An 18,183-nucleotide genomic window follows, 5' to 3' on the forward strand; every position below is an offset into this window, starting at 1 on the left:
TAATAATTCCCAACTTTTTCTGCTGGAGACAGCCTGCTCACCTGTCCAGAAGGGATTGAACCAGTATCAGTTTTGCCTACAAGTGGATGTCCTTTGGCTGCATTTACAGTCACGTGTAATGAGGAGGAAAACAACTCTGACTGCCTTGCTTTACTTTTTATTCCTGAATCTTCTGTTTTTGTCTCTTAATCTTCGGGCTCAGACAATAAATGGGGTTTAACTGTGGATCCTAACACTGAGCTGATTAGGTGCAGATCTGTGGATCAAACATTGAGCTGTCAGAAGGGAGACTTGCAGTGCTGCCCAGGATGAAGTGGTGTCTTGTTACATCCCCAGCTGATAGACCACATGCCAGTGTGTTTGTCCAGAGCCCAGCAGTCCCTGGGTGCCATCCTGTGTGTACCACAGGGGGGGAGAATGCAGGGGCAGCATCCACACCATTGTTAGGGCAGCCCTGGTGCCAGGCAGGAGCTGGGACTCTGTCAGCTGCAGCTTTGGTGTGACTCTCCCCCAGTTACCCTCTTTGTGGGGATTCTGGGCCCCTCTTTCCAAAGGGTCACCTGCATCACCTGCTGCAGGAACTGTGGCACTGTGCCCAGTGGCCCTTGTGCAGTGCAGGTGCTGGGACACAGGGGTGAACTCAGGCAGCATTTCCCACCACTGAGCCTCCCCACATTAGCTCCTTGATTGCCCATTTCCCATTAATTGCAGATGCTGTCAGAGAGTCTCCTGGCTCTTTTCTTGGCAGTGTTGTTGCAAGAAAGCGTTTTTAGTAGCTGCTTTTCACCATCAAAATTATTATTCTGCTGCGAATCAGAGCTGACTTAAATGCAGGTGAAGGATGACTCTCTAAGCTGGGGTGTCTCTGCCAGACCCCAAAAGTGGTTGAGCTTTCTGCCCATGTCCTGAGCTGCCTCAAATCATCTCCACATCACTGAGTGGGGTTTGCCACAGCTGACTGCAGCCTGTCCTGACAGCCTGCAAACAGTGGGGGAAAGAAAACATCCTGAAATCCCACTCCCTACAAATGGAGAGCCCTGGTAACCATTATTATCTTTTGAGAGCCAGGACTTCCCAGGGTTGCTCTTTGGGGCACAGGAAAACTCATTGTTTTCTTCCAGCCCATTTTTTTCATTCCCTGGTTTGCCATTCACATAAATTTCCTTTTAAGTGGTGTTTACATTTGCAGCTTTAAAAATGTGGAAAAGGTTCTGTCGTGGCAGGCTGTAATACAGTCCAAGTAACTATTTCTGAGCTGGCCTTGCATTGCCTCTTGCCCTCTCATCTGTCATCAGCTCCCTCCTGTGTTTTGTGAAGTTTTTGCTTCACTGCTGAGAGTGGCACAGCAAAAAGTGAGCTCATACAGAGCTCAAATTACTGTTGAACCAGTTCAGGTCTGTTTAATGGAAACCTTCCTTCTCCAAACCCTTTCACACTCCTTTTACTTGAGTCATAAAACTTCTTCTGTTTGAACTTAGTGAAAACAAACCCCAAACCCTTTCTGTTCTAGTTACAAAACACTTTGATTCCTTTCCTTGGTTTTGTTTCGCATTATTTACTGAGCTCCTGCTGGAGCAGCATCTTGAGGTAAAAAGACACTGCTTCTTAGCTGAACAATTTAAATTTTTCATCAAGGAGATGTATAACCAAACTCTTTGTGAAATGAGTTAGCCATCCATTCTACTCCAGCTCCAAGCAGGAAGTGTGGATCATTTCGAAACCCAGGAGAGTTCGGACACGACAGGGTAAGTAGCTATGCAGTAGTACTTCATCAGCTGTGGACATACAGGAATACTTCTGGCTGCTTCTGGCAAAAGCTGCCATAAATGTATGACTTTGGGTGTATGCGTGCCTCTGAGCTCATGAGACAAGGGTGAATTTTTGCATGTTATGCTGAGTAGTGGTGTGTGAGCATCAGCCCGTATTTACAAAAACTGTGGTCTGTGTCTTCTCCATTTTTGAAATTTTTTTCCTGAGGCAAAGATGTGCCAGGATCCATTGTTGACCTTGTTAAGTAAATTCCATCTCTCCTTCTGTGTTCTAGTTTTCCTTTTTGGGTTTCTATGCTATTGGCTAACCTGTTAGTGATGCTTAAGTTTAAGGGGATCTAAGTTGCAGAGTCAGTCATGTGAAGTAAAGAATAAATTGTATTTACTTCTGAGTTTTTTCTCTGAACTCCTTGTATTGCTTTTGGTTTTTTTTTTTTGAGATGGATGATATGAAGTTACTATGGCAGGGTGTGGACAGCTTTTTAAAATTATCAGTCTTGCATTTATGCAGGAAAACCTTTGCCATCTTCTGTAGTCAGAATTTCAGCAAACCCACTATCACTGCAGAATCATTTGGGTGTGGGTTCTCTCCACTTGCTGTGTTTGACTTTCACAAGGATCAGTACATATCTAAAACATTTAATGAGAACTAGTAAAATATTTTAGCCCTGCAGACTTGTTTCTCTGTAAGCATTCAGCCAACATTATTGAGATCAATGGTTTCCTGTGTTTTATTAGCACAGCAATTTCAGCTGGTCATGCAATCTCACATTTCTTTTTATAACTATTTTATAAGGAGAAGGACCCAGTTAAACCAGTTCAGGTTTCTCTGTTGCAGTGCTCTAATGCTTGCTCTCATTGTAACAAATCTGTCTTGGCTGTCCATCTGCTGTGCTTCCCAAGCCTCTGCTGTGTCTCTTTGGCACACCTGCATTTGTGCCAAAAGCTCTGCCGTCACTTAGGCAGCCGTATCTTTTTGACCATCTTTGCCTCCTTGTATCCAGATGTGTACACAAAAGTGCACAGTCCCATGTTTGCTTGGCATTTTTGAGCCAGCACAGGCTGAGATTACAAGGTGGTTCAACCTTTCCCTGCAGGACTGCTCTAGGCACTGAAATCTCCCAAGCTAGAGCTGTGTGTCCCTCACACCCTGGGGACAGAGCAGGGCTGGTGCAGGGACATGGTAAAGCAAGTGGGTGGCAGCTGCTGTGTGGTGATTAGGACAGCTTGTGTTATCTGATACAGGGAGCCAGGTGGTTTCTGTTGTTGCCAGTGAGGATGGGGATAAAAGGTGGGCAGGAAAGAGGGGCCATCCTATACCTGCATCCATTGCCTCAGTGCAGGTAACTCAGCTGTAGCAAGAAGACTTTAGCTCTTGGGGCCTTGTGCCTCAAATATTTGTTTTCTGCTTCTCCAGACCAGAAAAATACAGGTGAGCAGAACCTGAAGGCTTTTTCAAGACCTGATGCTGAGGTGACTCTGATCCTGCTCTGGATACCTGTGACTGGTAAAGTTGTGCCACTGTGGTCTTCTCTGCTCTGCTGCTCAACTGGTGGCACCAGGAGATGTGTGGGAGAATCCCCTACATTTGTGCCTTTGTCTCCATGCAGGAATCCTGCCAGGATTGTGGTACAGGAGTGAGGTCAGGGGAGGGTTCTTTACATTCTCAGTTGGGGTTGTAAAACTTAGGTGCTTGGTATGAATTCAGGATTGGCAAAAAGCTGTTGTAGGGTGGAATGGCTTGGTTTGTCTTGCTAACTTCCAAGTATTTTATTGAATGTATAAATGGGGGTAGGTCTTTAGGATTCTGCAGGTCAAAACATTAATTTTAACTGGACTAGAAATACATACAAGTAATGATGAAAAATATTATTTGTAAATTATTTTAAAATAAATCTCTAATCTGTAGTTTAGCCATAGTGAAATAATTCAATCTAACAGCCTTCCTTACCTGCCCCGTTCTAAGCAGCTTCAGGCTTCCCCAGTTATTACCACTTGAAATTTACTGTTTAAGAGGTCAGAACCAGGGTTCTTTTTTAGAAACAAGCATAATGTCTCAGTAATCTTTCAAATTCAGAGATATTTTCTTGATTTTTATTACAGTCAATGAATTCTGCAACTGGCTATTTCAATTCAATAAATAGTTATTCCAAAGCTGAGAAAGTGATGAAAAGTCATGACTGTGTAAAAATAGAAAAAGACAGCTCTAGTAGTTCTAAAATCTGGAATCAGGACCAAAAATAATCAATTTGTGAACTTGAGATAATAATTACTTTCATAAATTTTATCTATAAACAAGATGTCTGTTCCATTTTGTGCCCAGGCTGCTTCAGGGGGTTTTAGCTAAATAAATAAAATCAGTTTCGCTTTGATGCTTTTGTGGACCTACTCTGCCTTCACTTACCTCTCTTAATGCAAGGCTGATAGGAATATCAGTTGAAAGTGTGTTCATGTAGAACACTAGAACTGAGTAATTTTCCATGTGTAATGAAGAATTTGGGTAAGTATGTGTTGTATGTGACTAATTAGTGGTGATGCAGTTTATCTGCTTCTTCAGCAAACAAAAGGCTCATGTTACAGCAACCCTTCTGCAGAGAATAGCAATCAAGATTTCTGCTTAAATGATTTGCATCTTTTAACATCTGTTCACTTCCAGAATATAAATCAACACTGGTGCATTCTCCTCTGATATGTCTTCTTTGAATCCTTTTTAGCTGAAGAGAAAAATGGAGGCATGGCATTATTTTGAGCCTGCATGTGACTTGCTCTTGATGTAAAACAGTGAAAGTCACAGACTGCAAGCTTTCGATACGCAGACGTTGCCCCTGGCTGTGCAAGAAGATGTTTAGATGTGCAGATCATGAAGAAAATTTGTGGTCTTTTAAGGAAAGATTACGCTGGGTAAAAATGAGTTTGGAAATTGAAGCTTGCTATGACTTCTTTCTTAAATCTAATAGATGCCTGGATAGAGGGAATTACTCATAAGAAGGAAGTCATAAAACTGGTTTGAATTAGATTTCAAAGGCGAGGGTTATGTTGGTCATTTAAAGCCTTGGAATTCTCACCACCACCAGAGTCAAAAAATAGCAACCTAACACAAGGTTCTGGCAAAGTATGGTTTGCTGTGTAAAGGCCCTTTTGCAAGTTAAAACTGAGTGATTTGGGATCAAATTTGGCATCTGTGGCTTGTGCTGGAGTAGTACATGGGAGGAGATGGCTTGTTCATCCCACCAGTGTGGGATGCTTGGAGATCCCACTGAAACTGAGCCATTATTTTATTTATGCATGTTTTGACTTGGCCTTCAACTCAGAGTTGGAGAATGTAGGTCAGCTGCACAGTGAGGCTCTGGGTTCTGAAAGGAGATTGCCAGTCCTGTCCCAGTGCCTCTCTCCAGTACCCTTTGGGCTTCATTAACAGTCTGCTTGCTGGCTCCCTCCAGCACAGAGACTATTAACCATCTGACACTCCTTTGCCCAGGGGCAGCATGTTTGCTCAGTAATGAAGGAAATGGGTACCAAGTATGGTACATCTTTCTAAAGCTGTTACGATTTCCCTACCACCACCATCTTTACTGTTAATCCAAATATTTAATATTAACAAAATCACAGTAGACTAAATAACATTTTCAATTCCAACTGGATGTGATTGCTTCCAGGATGTTACCAGGCAGTGTCTTAAGGCATTTCTATCTGAATACAAAATGTGACTGATGGGAGAGGGAAGAAGACGCTGCTAATGAGATTATGAAGTGAAATACTGGCAAACAACGTTTTCTGTCATGGAGACTAGGGAAGGAGGAGAACAATTTATGCAAAATAAATAGAGACCTTTTTTTTAACATATTAATTATGGATTAAAATTTGTAGTTTAAGCAGCGGGATTTAATTTTTTAGCTGACTCAGATTTTATAGTTAGTCTGTGGAATAGACTGCGTTTGGGATAAATATTCAAAACGTAATTATTGTAAGCTTTTAAACCAGAAGTGGGAAGGGGAAAAGGAATGGTGAGAAGGAGGAAGCAACTCACTGTAAGGCTTTGAGACTAGGACTTGTGTATTTAATGGAGGGGTTTGTTTTGGTTTTGTTGAAGCTTTTGAAGCTTTTTCAGTCAGTAATACACACCTTCTCTTCTCAGAAGTCAAGGATCTCTGACAGACAGCTTAACCAGGGTTACCAAATGAAAACATATAATCTGTAGCACCCACCTTCCATTAAACTGCTTCAACATCAAAGGGCTTTCACTGAGGATAAGTTTTCTTATGTTTTGCATGATCCACAGCTCTTGAATTCTTCATAGGACTGTCTGCTATGAAGCCATTTATTGCCTTGGTAATAAGTGAGGGCTTTTTGCTTAGAAAACATTTGCACAATGGTGGTGCCTATTAAACATAAAACGCTTCTGAGATATCCACTGGAAAGAATATCCATGAATAAAAAATGAACCACTTAAATCAATGCTATTACTTTTAATTCTCTGCTTTCTTAATCTTGCCTGTTGCTTTCATTCTCTTTATTAGCTTTCCATGATGGGAAAGTTTTCTTTTCAAAAGAGGCAATGTGGCCCTGCTATTCTCCGTTGTTTTGTTTCATCTGCAGCTCACAGACAGTAATGTGATAGGGACATTGGGAGTTACAATTTCAGAACTGTGCATGCAGGTAGTTTGTCTTTAAAACATAATTTTTTTCCTTCCCCTTGCTACTACTTGGGGTTTTTGCCATATCATCTCTTCTATTTTACTGCTTTTTATTATTTCATTTTACGGTGTCTTACATCGTCTGTGAACACAAAGTAAATTGATGGCTTCTGAATCAGAGGCCATTACAGCATTTTCCTGATTAGATGAGGTCTCATTGCTCTCACTCAGACAAATCTTAAATAATCCAAAGCAGTTTAGGTGGAAGAATAGTTTTAATAAAACTTACCTTGTGTTAAATTCCTGGAGATTTTTTTCTCTCTATCAGCAGTCCTCATTGGGCTTATTAATGTAGAGTTATTAACTTTCAGATGTTCACTAAGGCCATGTTTGATTCACTTCTCTTCAGTTTTCTTTTAGTCTTTTAATAAAATAGCCTTATTAGATCTTTGTCACATCTGGACTTGTCTCTTATGTGTGGAGGATAGAGGTGATCTACTGCCTTAATTTCAAAGTCCTAGATTTTATGCTAAGTACAGTGGCCAGTGCTCAGTGCAGCTGACAGACTTTCCCAGAGGAAGGCTGGTTCAGTAACAGCAGAGGAATGAAGATGATAACGAGAGCCACTGGGCTGGAGGAATGAGCAGGTGTTAATGCTGGGCAAAACCAGCAGTGAGAGTGATCCTCCAGCACTGACTTCTATTCAGACTCATTTTGTTCCCCTATTCTTTCTGTGATCACAAACTTGATTCTAATTTAGTGCATTCTCTTCCCCATCCTTGTTAGCATAGAGGTGGCAATGAGCCCACACACTGTACAAAGTCAGGGAAGGCTGCACTTCATTGCTGCTGTGCCCAAGCCCATTTAATAAATTTTGAGAGTATGCAGCAGCAGTGTGTGCATTTTATGGTGTTGACAGAGCCTCTTTGGCTTCAAATGCACTTTATTTCCAGTACCATGACAGGGTTTTCATGCAGCTTGATGCTGTGTCTAAGGTTTACCTCAGCATTTCCATTATAAGCCCCTGATTTCAAGGTATGGTGCTGTGCAGCAGCCTGGTTACAGAGGACTTAGTGGGAAAGGATTTTGTCAAGATTAAGAAAGGGAAAATTTTCAACTCCTTCTAAAGTTATGTAGAGTAAAAACATTGAAAGGAAAGAAAGCCTCTGTGTGTGTGATTAAAATGGTCTTAGATGGAGTTTGAGGTGTTTGGAATAAGAGGCATGTCTGTAGTAGAGTGGGAACGTGGAGGGGGTTAAAGGTAGAGTGGGACAGGATTTTCATGCAGTGAGGACTGTGAAGTTGTTGGCACTGACCTGGAGTAGGAAACACAAATGTTAGCAAGGCTCCTGCAGTGAGCAGGGGCTGGAGTGACTGTAAATGCTGCTCTGCTGGAGTTCACCACCCCCATGTGCTGGGAGCTGTTCCAGCCCCAGGATCTGCCTGCAGGGCTGTTTCTCTGCATCACCATTTCCATGAGATGGGATTGCTGATGGCCTCTGGCTCACTTCATGTAGCTTGATGCTGGAATGGTGTCTTCTGTTTATTGGGAATTGTCTCTAGTTTGGAAGGGAAACCCTTGGATCTCTACTGGTGGCATATTTGTGACTTGTAATAAACTTTTCTGTGACTGTGAACCATGTGCTTGACTAAAATGTAAGAGGAAATTAGTGGGACATCTGGCCTTTGTAAGGGTCAGACTTTCATTTTTACTTTCTTGACTAAAGTTTCATGAATTCTAAGTTAATCTGAGTTGAGTGACCTTTTGACTAGGGTAAAGCCTATCTTGCCTTTCCTTTTCTTTTCCCAATTTAAAAAGGTCTCGTGGATCTGTGAAATTGTAATTCTATGTGGTGTGTAAGATGGTCATTCCCTGCTCATACACTCAGATCTAAACACACAATAGTTGGAGGCAGTTTGTGGTATTAATTAGTGGAAAAGGAAGACTTGAGTTAATCAGCTCCTACTTAATGGTTGTATTGACAGATTCCAGTGCTGGCCTTGTGGACTGTTGTAGGAATTCAGCAGCGTGCAGTGATATTCACTTCCCAAATGAAAGTCTGTTAAAAAAGAAGTACTGTCTTTGCATGACTTCAATTCTAAATCATCTGTATTAATTTTTAATTTCATATTTTTAATGTAAATTAAATGAATAGTTGATCTCGAACTAATAAAGCAAATGATATGTCAGATTTTTAGAGTGAGAAGGGATTTCTGGCACTAATGCTAAACAGGCTTACATGTTACTCAGCCTCCAACTTTAGTCTGCCAATCAGACTTTGTTTTTCACATATTTTCTTAATAGTTTGCACATTCAGGGAAGGTTTTTTACAAGAAACACTGTAAAAAATATCAAATAGAGGTGATTCATCAAGATCCATTCTGATTATTTACAAAGGCAATATGTGTGCCTATGTATGTGCATATGTATCTGGGTGTTTATGTGTATGTTTTAAACCAGCAGGCCTTACCCACACACAGAATGTAATCACATTGTGGCTTTTTGGCCACATTTGTGGCCAAGAAATGTGCTGTTTAGTCTCCTTTTAAGTCCATTTGTGGACTTTAAAGGAAAACAAATATATGTAAGCAAGACTGACACTTGAGATTTTAAGGAATTCTAATACTCTCTGCCAGAGTTAGGGTCATCTTTTTCCAATGATGTAAAATTCACGAGTCATATGTTACAGTTTAAGTAGGCAGGATTTGAAATTACTGCACATCTAGAAGTGTAAGAATTAGTTAAATGCAGAAGGGCTTATTTTACAGAGCTCACTTTGGGCTTTCATGGTCCACTTTGAGTTTCCTGTTCTACCTAATTCCTCAAGTAAGTTGATTTCTGATTTGGATTTGTAATTTTTTTTTAAATGTTCACTTTCTTACAAAATAAGGAAGCTTGATCTCAGCTCTCCAGAGAGGATGAAGGTAAATTGGAACGTGTGGGTGGATGGACACCATGTTTCTGCTCCTGACTTTAGTCCTGGGCTACCATGATAACCAGTCAGGTGGGAAGAAACATTTCCAGAAAGTGGACACCTTTTTTTTATATATATATTTCCATATTGTTACCAGCTATGACAAGAAAGAGTTGTAAATTCAATTTATGAACCCATGTTGTGTGTGTAGGCTTGCAAGGGGAGCCCTCCTGCAAGCTGACTACCAGCACAGGTGCATGCTCCTACATACACAGTGCAAACACTGCAAAAAGCTCTGGAAACTTGAAAAAACACTGGTGTCTAACAAGAAGTCTCATGTGGATTTAAACCTATATTTGATTTGAATTTATTTAAATAACTGTGAGAACATGTGCTACCAAAGCCACTTTTCTCAAGACCTAATTGCTTTTAAGTCTTGAAGAACTCATCTTGTGGATGCACGTCTGCAATTCTAAACAGCTTTAGATAAATGTAGATTAATGAAATGTCTTGAGAGTACTTGCCTATACATGCACTTAACCTAAATGGATGAATAACTGATTATATGAATGTTTCATTACAGAGAGACAGAGGAGAGTCTAAAGTTTTTAATTTAAATTAAGAAGGCTGGGACTGACTTTCATACGTGTCCAAATGGTGTTCACGTGTCTCCTTGCTAGGAGTCTGCCACTCATTTACAGTCTGATCTCATTCCTCTCCAACAGGAGCAGATGGGGATTCTTGAACTTGGCCCAAATTCCTAGAAAGTCTCTGCACTGACATTTTGCAAAGTGTGAGAGGAGCTGGGAATTTGGATGGCAGAGGGTGCAGTAACAGAGAATGGTACAAGGATGAAGCAGCAACACTTCCTGCTCATCATTCATCACTGTGGCAATGAGTGTGATTATAGAATATCTCAGTGTGGCAGAATAAATGCTCCTGTCTTGCCATCTAGGTGACATGTGACATGGATATTCTTTGCTTGATTGTTATGTTCCCCATCACCCCCCCTGTTCCCCTCCCCCATTTAATTAGCTCAAAATTATCATTCTTAATGACATTTCCAAATTGGAACATCCTGATACTTGAGTCTTTCCCTCCCTCCTCTCTCATTCAGATTTGTGTGGGAATTTTGGCTGTTTTGTGGATATTTTGAGGCCTGTGCTGAAGATGGGTCTGAAAGCCACATGCAGATAATTCCTATTCCTCTTTCTCTGGCACATGCCTGCCTAGTTCCTTGTGGTCCTGGCATTGCTTCTCCCCTCTGGGGGAACCTGGGAAGGAAGGCTCAGATCCCAGGGCATTTTGAACATGATTGGTTCTGCTACCCATTGCTGTCTAATGGAACAAGCAGAGATGAGTGTGTGTGTATTATTGGAAATAAAACAGAGAGGGAAAATTTGGGTTGTTATATTTAGTTACAATAACCCAAACATTTTCCACATGGAAACATGATTCTGCCTTTTTTAACAAGCAATTTTCCCTTGCAAGTCAGACTGGTAATCCCGTTTGCCCACAGCTTTTCTGATTAAGTTCTTGTTTGCTTCTTCAGGGGCTGGAGATTTTGTGAGAAATCTTACAAGTTGATTATTCATAATTTAAAGCAAAACACTAAAGATAACAGAGAGTGCTTCTGGTGGAGTAACTTCTGAATACAAAATCCTCTTGCTCCTCTCAAAACATTAAATATTCACACAAGGAAAAGTGTGGAAGCTCTTCTTGAAAATGTGTGACTTCAGCCTCTGTGCCAGCAAGATTTGTGTTAGAATGAAATTGCCATATTGTGTCTGACTACAGTTGTCTCTGTATTTATTAGGTGTCTACTTGTGTGGTAGGCTTTTCAAAGGAGAGCTGAGCACATCTTTTGTGCATTAGTAACATTTAATTAGTAGCATTATTTTAATATGTGGAAAACCTGTGCCTCTGCATGTGTGTAAAATTGCACACTAAGCTGAATTACTGCTTTACGAATCATTTTCAGTTCTTGAACTTAAATTTGTTCCCCTTTTTCTTAAAGTTTCAATTTATCAGTTATTTGTTTCACTGTTCCAACACAAAAGTCAGATATTGTTAATTCATGTATTTTAAGTCTCTAGGACTGGATGACAGCATGTAGCAGAAGATTGAAGCAGGAGAGGGAGTTACTGCTGGTGAGAGATTAGATGGATGCTGCCTTTCAGTACCTAGCAAGAAAACTGGCAGATGTGTAGGCTGCACACCCAGTATCTGTTTAATGCAGGCTGTTGGAGTTATTATCTGTCATACCCAGCTCTGACAAGCATGGACCAATATTGTGTGCATCTCTCAGTGTAGGAGTCCTCTGCTGTCTCTCACTGCTTCCTTCCTTCTTTGTCTTTCTCTGTGACAAAACAGCCAGCACTGAGAATGGCTCGTGTCAACCACCCTGCTGATCTGAACGTGCTGAGCCCTCGTCCTCAGAAATGTCTCACCAGCTTCCAGGCCCCTCTGGCATCAGTGCAGTGCTATGCTCCCCCTTCAGGGTGCCCTATAAACCATGTGCAGGTTGTACCCACCCCAGAGGCACTCTGGTCTGCAGGAAGCACGATGCCATTTGGCACTGCTGTGCAACTGAAAGCCACACCAGAGAAAATGCAAGGAATAGTCTGCCTTTCAAGCTAAATATTCAAGCAGCTGCTTTTGAGCAGCAAGCCTGCCAGCTCTCTGGATGCAATGGATAATAGTATCCCTTGCTGTTCAGTCTCCTTCTGTACAAGGAACAGACCTCAGCTGACGTTTCTTCTCAAGTTTTTCACCCCCATTTTCAGGCCTGCACATGTGTTTGTGGTTTTCTTTTAAACTGTATGATACAGTTCCTATAGTGAATCTTAATTTACTTCTTGTCTGACAAAGGTCCTCTTGTCTGTTTTACAAGAAGCATATGCTGACATCCATTCAATTCTTTTCATCAAGGATTTGGCAGGGTAATTATATATGAAGAGTTGTTCAGACTGTACACCTGCTGAAAGATCTGGCCTACAGTATGTATTTTTTCCCCGGGTTTTGATCTACTCAACACTTGGAAGATAATACAAATATAGTTGAGGCATAACCATCAGTATTCAAAATCTGAATTTTTTTATTTCAGTCTTATCTGTTGGTTTTATATTTAGTTTACTTTATGAAAGCAACAAACTATAACTCACACTTGCTAATGCACAGATTATGTAAAGAATTTAGAAAGGCATAAAAAGTTTCAAATGCTAAATGAAACTTCACATTTTGGTGACTGTGAGGTTAATTCTCACTACTGAAAGCTTTCCTTCCCTCTTGGATGGACTAGGCCTTAAGGGATTTCTGGAATAAAGGAGACTCCTTGGATCCTTGTCTTGTTGCTTTCTTCAGTGGTAAATTGGGACCTAATAAGAAGAAATCACCTGGTATTTTCTTAACTTCTCATGGAGCATAGGTTTTAGTAGCAGCTGGTGTGTTGTTAGACTTTCCTAACTCAGCCCTGGAAAGCTCAGGGATGGCTGGCCATGGGTGTTTTATCCAAGATTCAGGTAACGTGGCAGCTAACAGTTGTGCAGTTCTTGTACACCCACTCCTGCCTATGCTCTATGGGATTCAGCTTAAATGGCTTTGTATGCAAAAGCCCTGGATCCCACTTTTTGTGAGGCAGTTCTAGAGGAGGCATCACTCTGTCTGTCTGGTTACCTCGAGAGGGAACAACATTCGTGCTGTCTTTCACAGTGAATATGCCTGGAGAGTTTCTCTGATCAGTGACCTGTTTTATTGTTGTCTGAGCTCTGCGCATCTGTCAGACTCAGCTTTTTCTCTCCCCATTAACACAGATGCAGAACAGGCGGATGTTTTTATAAAATGGTTGTGACGTGTGTAGGTGGTTGAGAGCTGAGACTGAATCACAGAATCTTCAGTGCTCTGTGTCCATCTTTGCTGTTGTCACAGTCTGTATGTCACAGCACATGGATGAGCAACAGGCACCAGTGGGAATGGAACTGGGGCAGCCTTCTGACTCTCTATGTGATACAGCCACTTCTAGTGATACAAATACTGAAGAGATCAGTTTTACTCCAGCTTCTACATCTTTTTTTTTTTCCCACGTGTTTGAACTTTTTAAGGAATAAGTGGCTGGCACACCAAATAAACCAAATAGATAGGGACGAGCTCTCAAATGGAATTAAAGCCAGATGTCTGTAATCAATATAAGGACACATTGCCATTTTCCCTTTCCATCAGCTGGGACAGAGCTGGCTGTTTTAGCAACTGGATGCTCCTTGTACATGGGGAGCAGTTGTTTTTATAGCAGCTGCCAAAGTGGGACTGGTTGGGTCTTCAGGAGGGCATGAACTGGTGCAGGACACCTCGGGCTTAACTGGGACAACTGTGCTTGTTGCCTTTCCAAGAACAAGGGGAAGTGTGTTGGGGGGAAGTCCTGTGCATGGGCAGCTGTGAGAGTTTGTGCTCTGGGATGGAAATCTGCCAGTGCAGCTCCTGACCACAGTGGGTACAATGTCTGTTATGGGTCAGGGGAGATACCCTGCCTGCCACTTGTACAGAAAGGGAGAGAGCCACTGGAGATGCTTCTTGTTCAATACTTTTGCCTCGGTGAATACACAGTTTACTGGGGATTTTTAATGCCAACATCCAAATTGTTTAATTTAGTGATTCTCTGGTTTCTAAGAAAATGCTTTGCAGGTCTCCATCTCATTAATGCCTTTATTCAAAGTGCAGATCCAAGCAGGAGACTAATAATAGAATTTAACAGTGTTGCTTTTGATTTGAAGACTGGTGTCAAATCACAGTACATGAAGAATGGTGTCAAATTAAAACACTTAATTTTTTGTGTGTTGCTCTTTGTAGTCTGAACTCTTTTTGTGATAAGTGGGATGAATTTTCTACAATTCTATGAGAAAGCAAATGGCTATCTATTTCTAATTGCTACTGGTTAGGAATGTGATATGTGTGTAATGCAAGAGAGATTGATTAGACTCATTAATGACATGAAATGAAAATGTCAGAGTATAAAAATAAGCAACACAGTCACTGCATTTTTTATTGCACTTTTGCCTTGGGTTTTGCATAATTAAAAAAGGATCATACACACAAAAAGGAATCTTGCCCTGAAAAACAGAATATCTGAGAAGAAAAAAGCCCTCTCAATTATTGGCATAAACTGAGTCCCAGGGGACTGGGGAGTTGTTTGAATAATTGCATGAAAAAAAATATATAGGGGAAAAAATAGAAGCAATATATATTCTGGTTTAGAATCACAATGAGAAAACTAGGTTGTATCTCAACATGAGCACATGATTGTTTGCAGGACTGGCAGAAGCAGTGGAAACACTTCCAAACAGATCCTAGTGATTCCATGCCTGGAAGATGAGGAAGGAAATAAATGTTCTTATTAGTGCCTTATTTTCTTTAAATAAGCTGCAGTGCTTTGTTACAAGAATTGAGGCCTTGCTTTAATAATTTAAAACTTTGAAACTTGGATCTTATGTTCAGACCCTTCTCCCTTTACCACTGAAGTGTCATCAGTAGCTGTTAGTCCTGAATTCTTCTGTGCTCCTGAGAGCCATCCAAGTACTGTTTTTGCAAAATGATTTACTGAATGGCTTTCCCCACCAGCCTCCTCTTTTTTCCCTCCACAGACTCTTTATCTCTGAATTTGTGGCCCATGAGGTTTGGAAGGCAGAGGATCCATGAGTTCTCTGCTCCTTGGGACTCTTTCCTGAGTCTGTGACTTTCTGGTGGGAAAACAGAGGGAAGGACAAGTACATGCCCCTCTGCCCCTGCAAGGGGATTCTATGGCAAGCTTGTAAAAGCTGGGGAGGTCAGTGCAAGGCAGGAGAGAGGACCTCTCTGGGAGCAGAGTGGCCTCTTCTGTATGGCAGTGGGAATACTTCTCCTCTCAGTCCCTGTTGTGGAGATGATGGCCTCAATGAGAGCACTGCAGGTTTTCTCATGAACTCTGTGGTCTCTTCCAGATGTGCTAAAAATATCTCCTGAAATGAAGATTTTAAAAAAATAAATCTGTTGAACAGATTTGTAAATTTCTGCTACGTTTGACTCCCGCTCTAAAGAAATTTGTAATCTACCTGTTTATATCTTCTGCTGTCCCCACGTTGGTGAAGGCTCAGCTCTGCTCACATTGGATCTTAACCAACCAGATGTTCTGTATGTTCATTAGCATTAAATGTCAATGCCTGGGGCTTAAAATCAGATGAACAACGGGGTTTAAGTCACATCTTGTTTTGAATTAAGATCAAGAATGAAAAATTTTGGCTTAAAAACATCTTTGGCAGGAGAAGACTTCAGGGGTGTGTAGGTGTGCTACACTTGCCCTGGGGCAGGGAAGTGCTGAGGGACCTCTTGAAGTTCCTTCCAGATTTTTCATGTTTCAACAAAAATATGATTACAGTGGTTGCTGGCTGTGCAAATTGCTGTAGATAAATTGCTTTTGGCAACTTGTGTGTGGTTTATGGCTGTCTCCATCACTGTAATTGATGCAGTGTTCTGTGGGAGCAGCATTGCAGGTGCATCCGTGCAGGGCTGCAGCGTCGGGTGAGGCTCCCCAGGCCACTGCTCTCACCAGCACTTCTGCATCTGTGACTTTGTGGAGAGCTGCACTATCAATACTGCCCACATTCCCTCAGGAGTCAGATAAGCTGGGGAAGATAAATTGATTTTAGTAGACTGGCTCCAACTCATGCCAGCTGAGAGTCTAACCTGGTGCTGTTTGTAGTTGTATTTTTTTGTCTGATTGTGTCATCTCAATGTAAATATTTGAAATTTTGAATTCATATGTCTGATTTTCCATGCACATCTAATTTCTGAGCTTCTTAATTCATGGCACACAACCCGAGTTGCATATATAAGGTGGTCTTTATTTAAGACTGCAAATACTTAGGTCTTAAAAAAAAAAAATAAACCCCCAAACCAATAAAAAAACTCCACAGTCCCTCCCCACCCCCAAAAAACCACACAGAAAACAAATTAAAAAATTGAACTATCAACCACAACAAAACTACCCCCCATAGAACCACACAGTAAGAATATCAGGTTGATCACCTGAAAACAGAGTATTCTGAAACACTGTCTTGACATTTTCCATCTATTTAATACTGGGAACTCTCTGTTCCAATTTATTTTTAAACAAGTGCTCTGGGAACACAAATGAAAATGTTTCAAGTATTTCCACATAGATTTATTTTAGTAGAATTTATTCTGAAACTCATTTTTGTTGAAAAAACGTTACTGGGCCAGATTTATCCCTGGAGTAATTGCCCTTGATTTTTAATAGCATTGCAGGAAGGGTACATTTGGCTTGTATTTAATTTATAACACGGGAAATACGTACAGCTACAGAACATCTTTACCCAGGGCATGGTACACAAGGGGAAAACATGCATGGTTCTATCAGTACTTTGTTTATTTAATTGTAATAACAGATGCAGCATTTCATTTATTTGACTGTTGTTACTGAGTTGCTATTCCAACTCTGGGGCCCACAAGGTAAGAAGAGCAGGGACCTGCTGGGGTGAATCCAGAGGCCCAAAGATGCTCAAAGGGCTGGAGCACCTCTGCTGTGGAGACAGCTCAGAGATTTGGGGTTGTTGAGCCTGAGAAGGGAAGGCTGTGGGGACACCTTAGAGCCCCTTCCAGTCCCTTAAGTGGCTACAAGAGAGCCAGGGAGGGGACATTGGACAAGGTGGAATGGCTTTAGACTGAAGGAGGGCAGGTTTAGATTAGGTATTGGGAAGAAATTCTTTACTGTGAGGGTGGAATAAGTTGCCCAGAGAAGTGGTGTCTCTTTCCATTCCTGGAAGTGTTCAAAGTCAGGTTAAACAGGGTTTTGAGCAACCTAGCCTAGTGGAAGGTGTCCCTGCCCACGGCAGGGCTGTTGGAACTTGATGATATTTTGAGCTCCCTTCTAGTCCAAACCCCTGTATGATACTCAGAGTGTGTGTCTGCTTTCCCCAGCTGCAACACTGAGTGAAAAGCTTCAGACCTTCTTGAAATGTTAAGCAGTTTTGCAACTTCCTTTCTCTCTCTGCCTCAATAATCTAATATTTTTGCTAAGAGCTCTTGGTTTTGAATCGGTGAGATGTCTTCCTTTCTGCTTTTACCAACACCTGTTTCTTCCTGTGTTCGGAGAAAGAAAAATGCCACAGAGAAAGTTTCTTTCTCTTTTCCTCTTTGGTGTTTTTATTCCCTCCTCTCCTCCCTTTTTAGGTTAGAAGATGCTCAGACAATTTTAAAATGGAGCTCTCTAGGAGGTGCAGTTTAGGCACAATTTTGTTCAGTGGCATTTGGTATGTGTTCAAATAAGTGCTTCCATTAAAGGGATTTCTTAAATTGGAAACCAGAGTAGTAAACTAGTGAATGCTACTTGTGTTTGGTGGCCTGGAAATAACAGAAATATTTCTAGGGGTATTTCCAGTGGTGCGGTTTAGATTACTTTCAAACAGAAATTTGTGCCTCTTGCTTAACCAGGACACACAGAAATGAGATGTTTCCAGCTGTGTTATGGGTAGTGGTATGTGGCCATATCTGTGGCTGGGGAGAGCAGTAATTCTGCTCCAGGGCTTCCTTCACCTGTGTGGATGTACTGGCTCCAGGAGAGGAGCAGCATCTCTCTCACTGTTGAAGTGCTTCTGTGCACAAGCAGCCCCAAAATGTGTTTATCTCCTCCTCATATAAATGTCATCAGTCACAGTCATGGAAGGCTTTGAGTTGGAAGAGACCTTTGAAGTTCATCTAGTCCAACCCCCCTGCAGTGGGTAGGGACATCTTTCACTTGATTGTGTTTCTCAAAACTCCATCCAACCTGACTTTGAACACTTCCAGTGATGGGGCATCCACAGGTTCTGTGGGCAACCT

The 18,183-nt window shown here is 41.4% G+C and overlaps 1 protein-coding gene across 5 annotated transcripts in view; it reads left to right on the forward strand.

The window, feature by feature from the left end:
• The window catches only part of FAM107B (family with sequence similarity 107 member B), a 59,361-nt gene that overhangs the window by 14,431 nt on the left and 26,747 nt on the right, over window positions 1-18,183 (forward strand). Inside the window, exon 1 of one of the 5 annotated variants that reach the window (XM_030959474.1) lies at window positions 3,045-3,276. The exons of the other annotated variants lie outside the window; for them this stretch is intronic. The gene's annotated coding sequence lies outside the window, so the exon portion shown is untranslated. Of the gene's footprint in view, window positions 1-3,044; window positions 3,277-18,183 lie in introns of those variants that run through there. 5 annotated transcript variants of the gene reach the window in all.

The sequence above is a fragment of the Camarhynchus parvulus genome, chromosome 1A (genome assembly GCF_901933205.1).
Source record: "Camarhynchus parvulus chromosome 1A, STF_HiC, whole genome shotgun sequence".
Classification (NCBI taxonomy): Eukaryota; Metazoa; Chordata; class Aves; order Passeriformes; family Thraupidae; genus Camarhynchus; species Camarhynchus parvulus.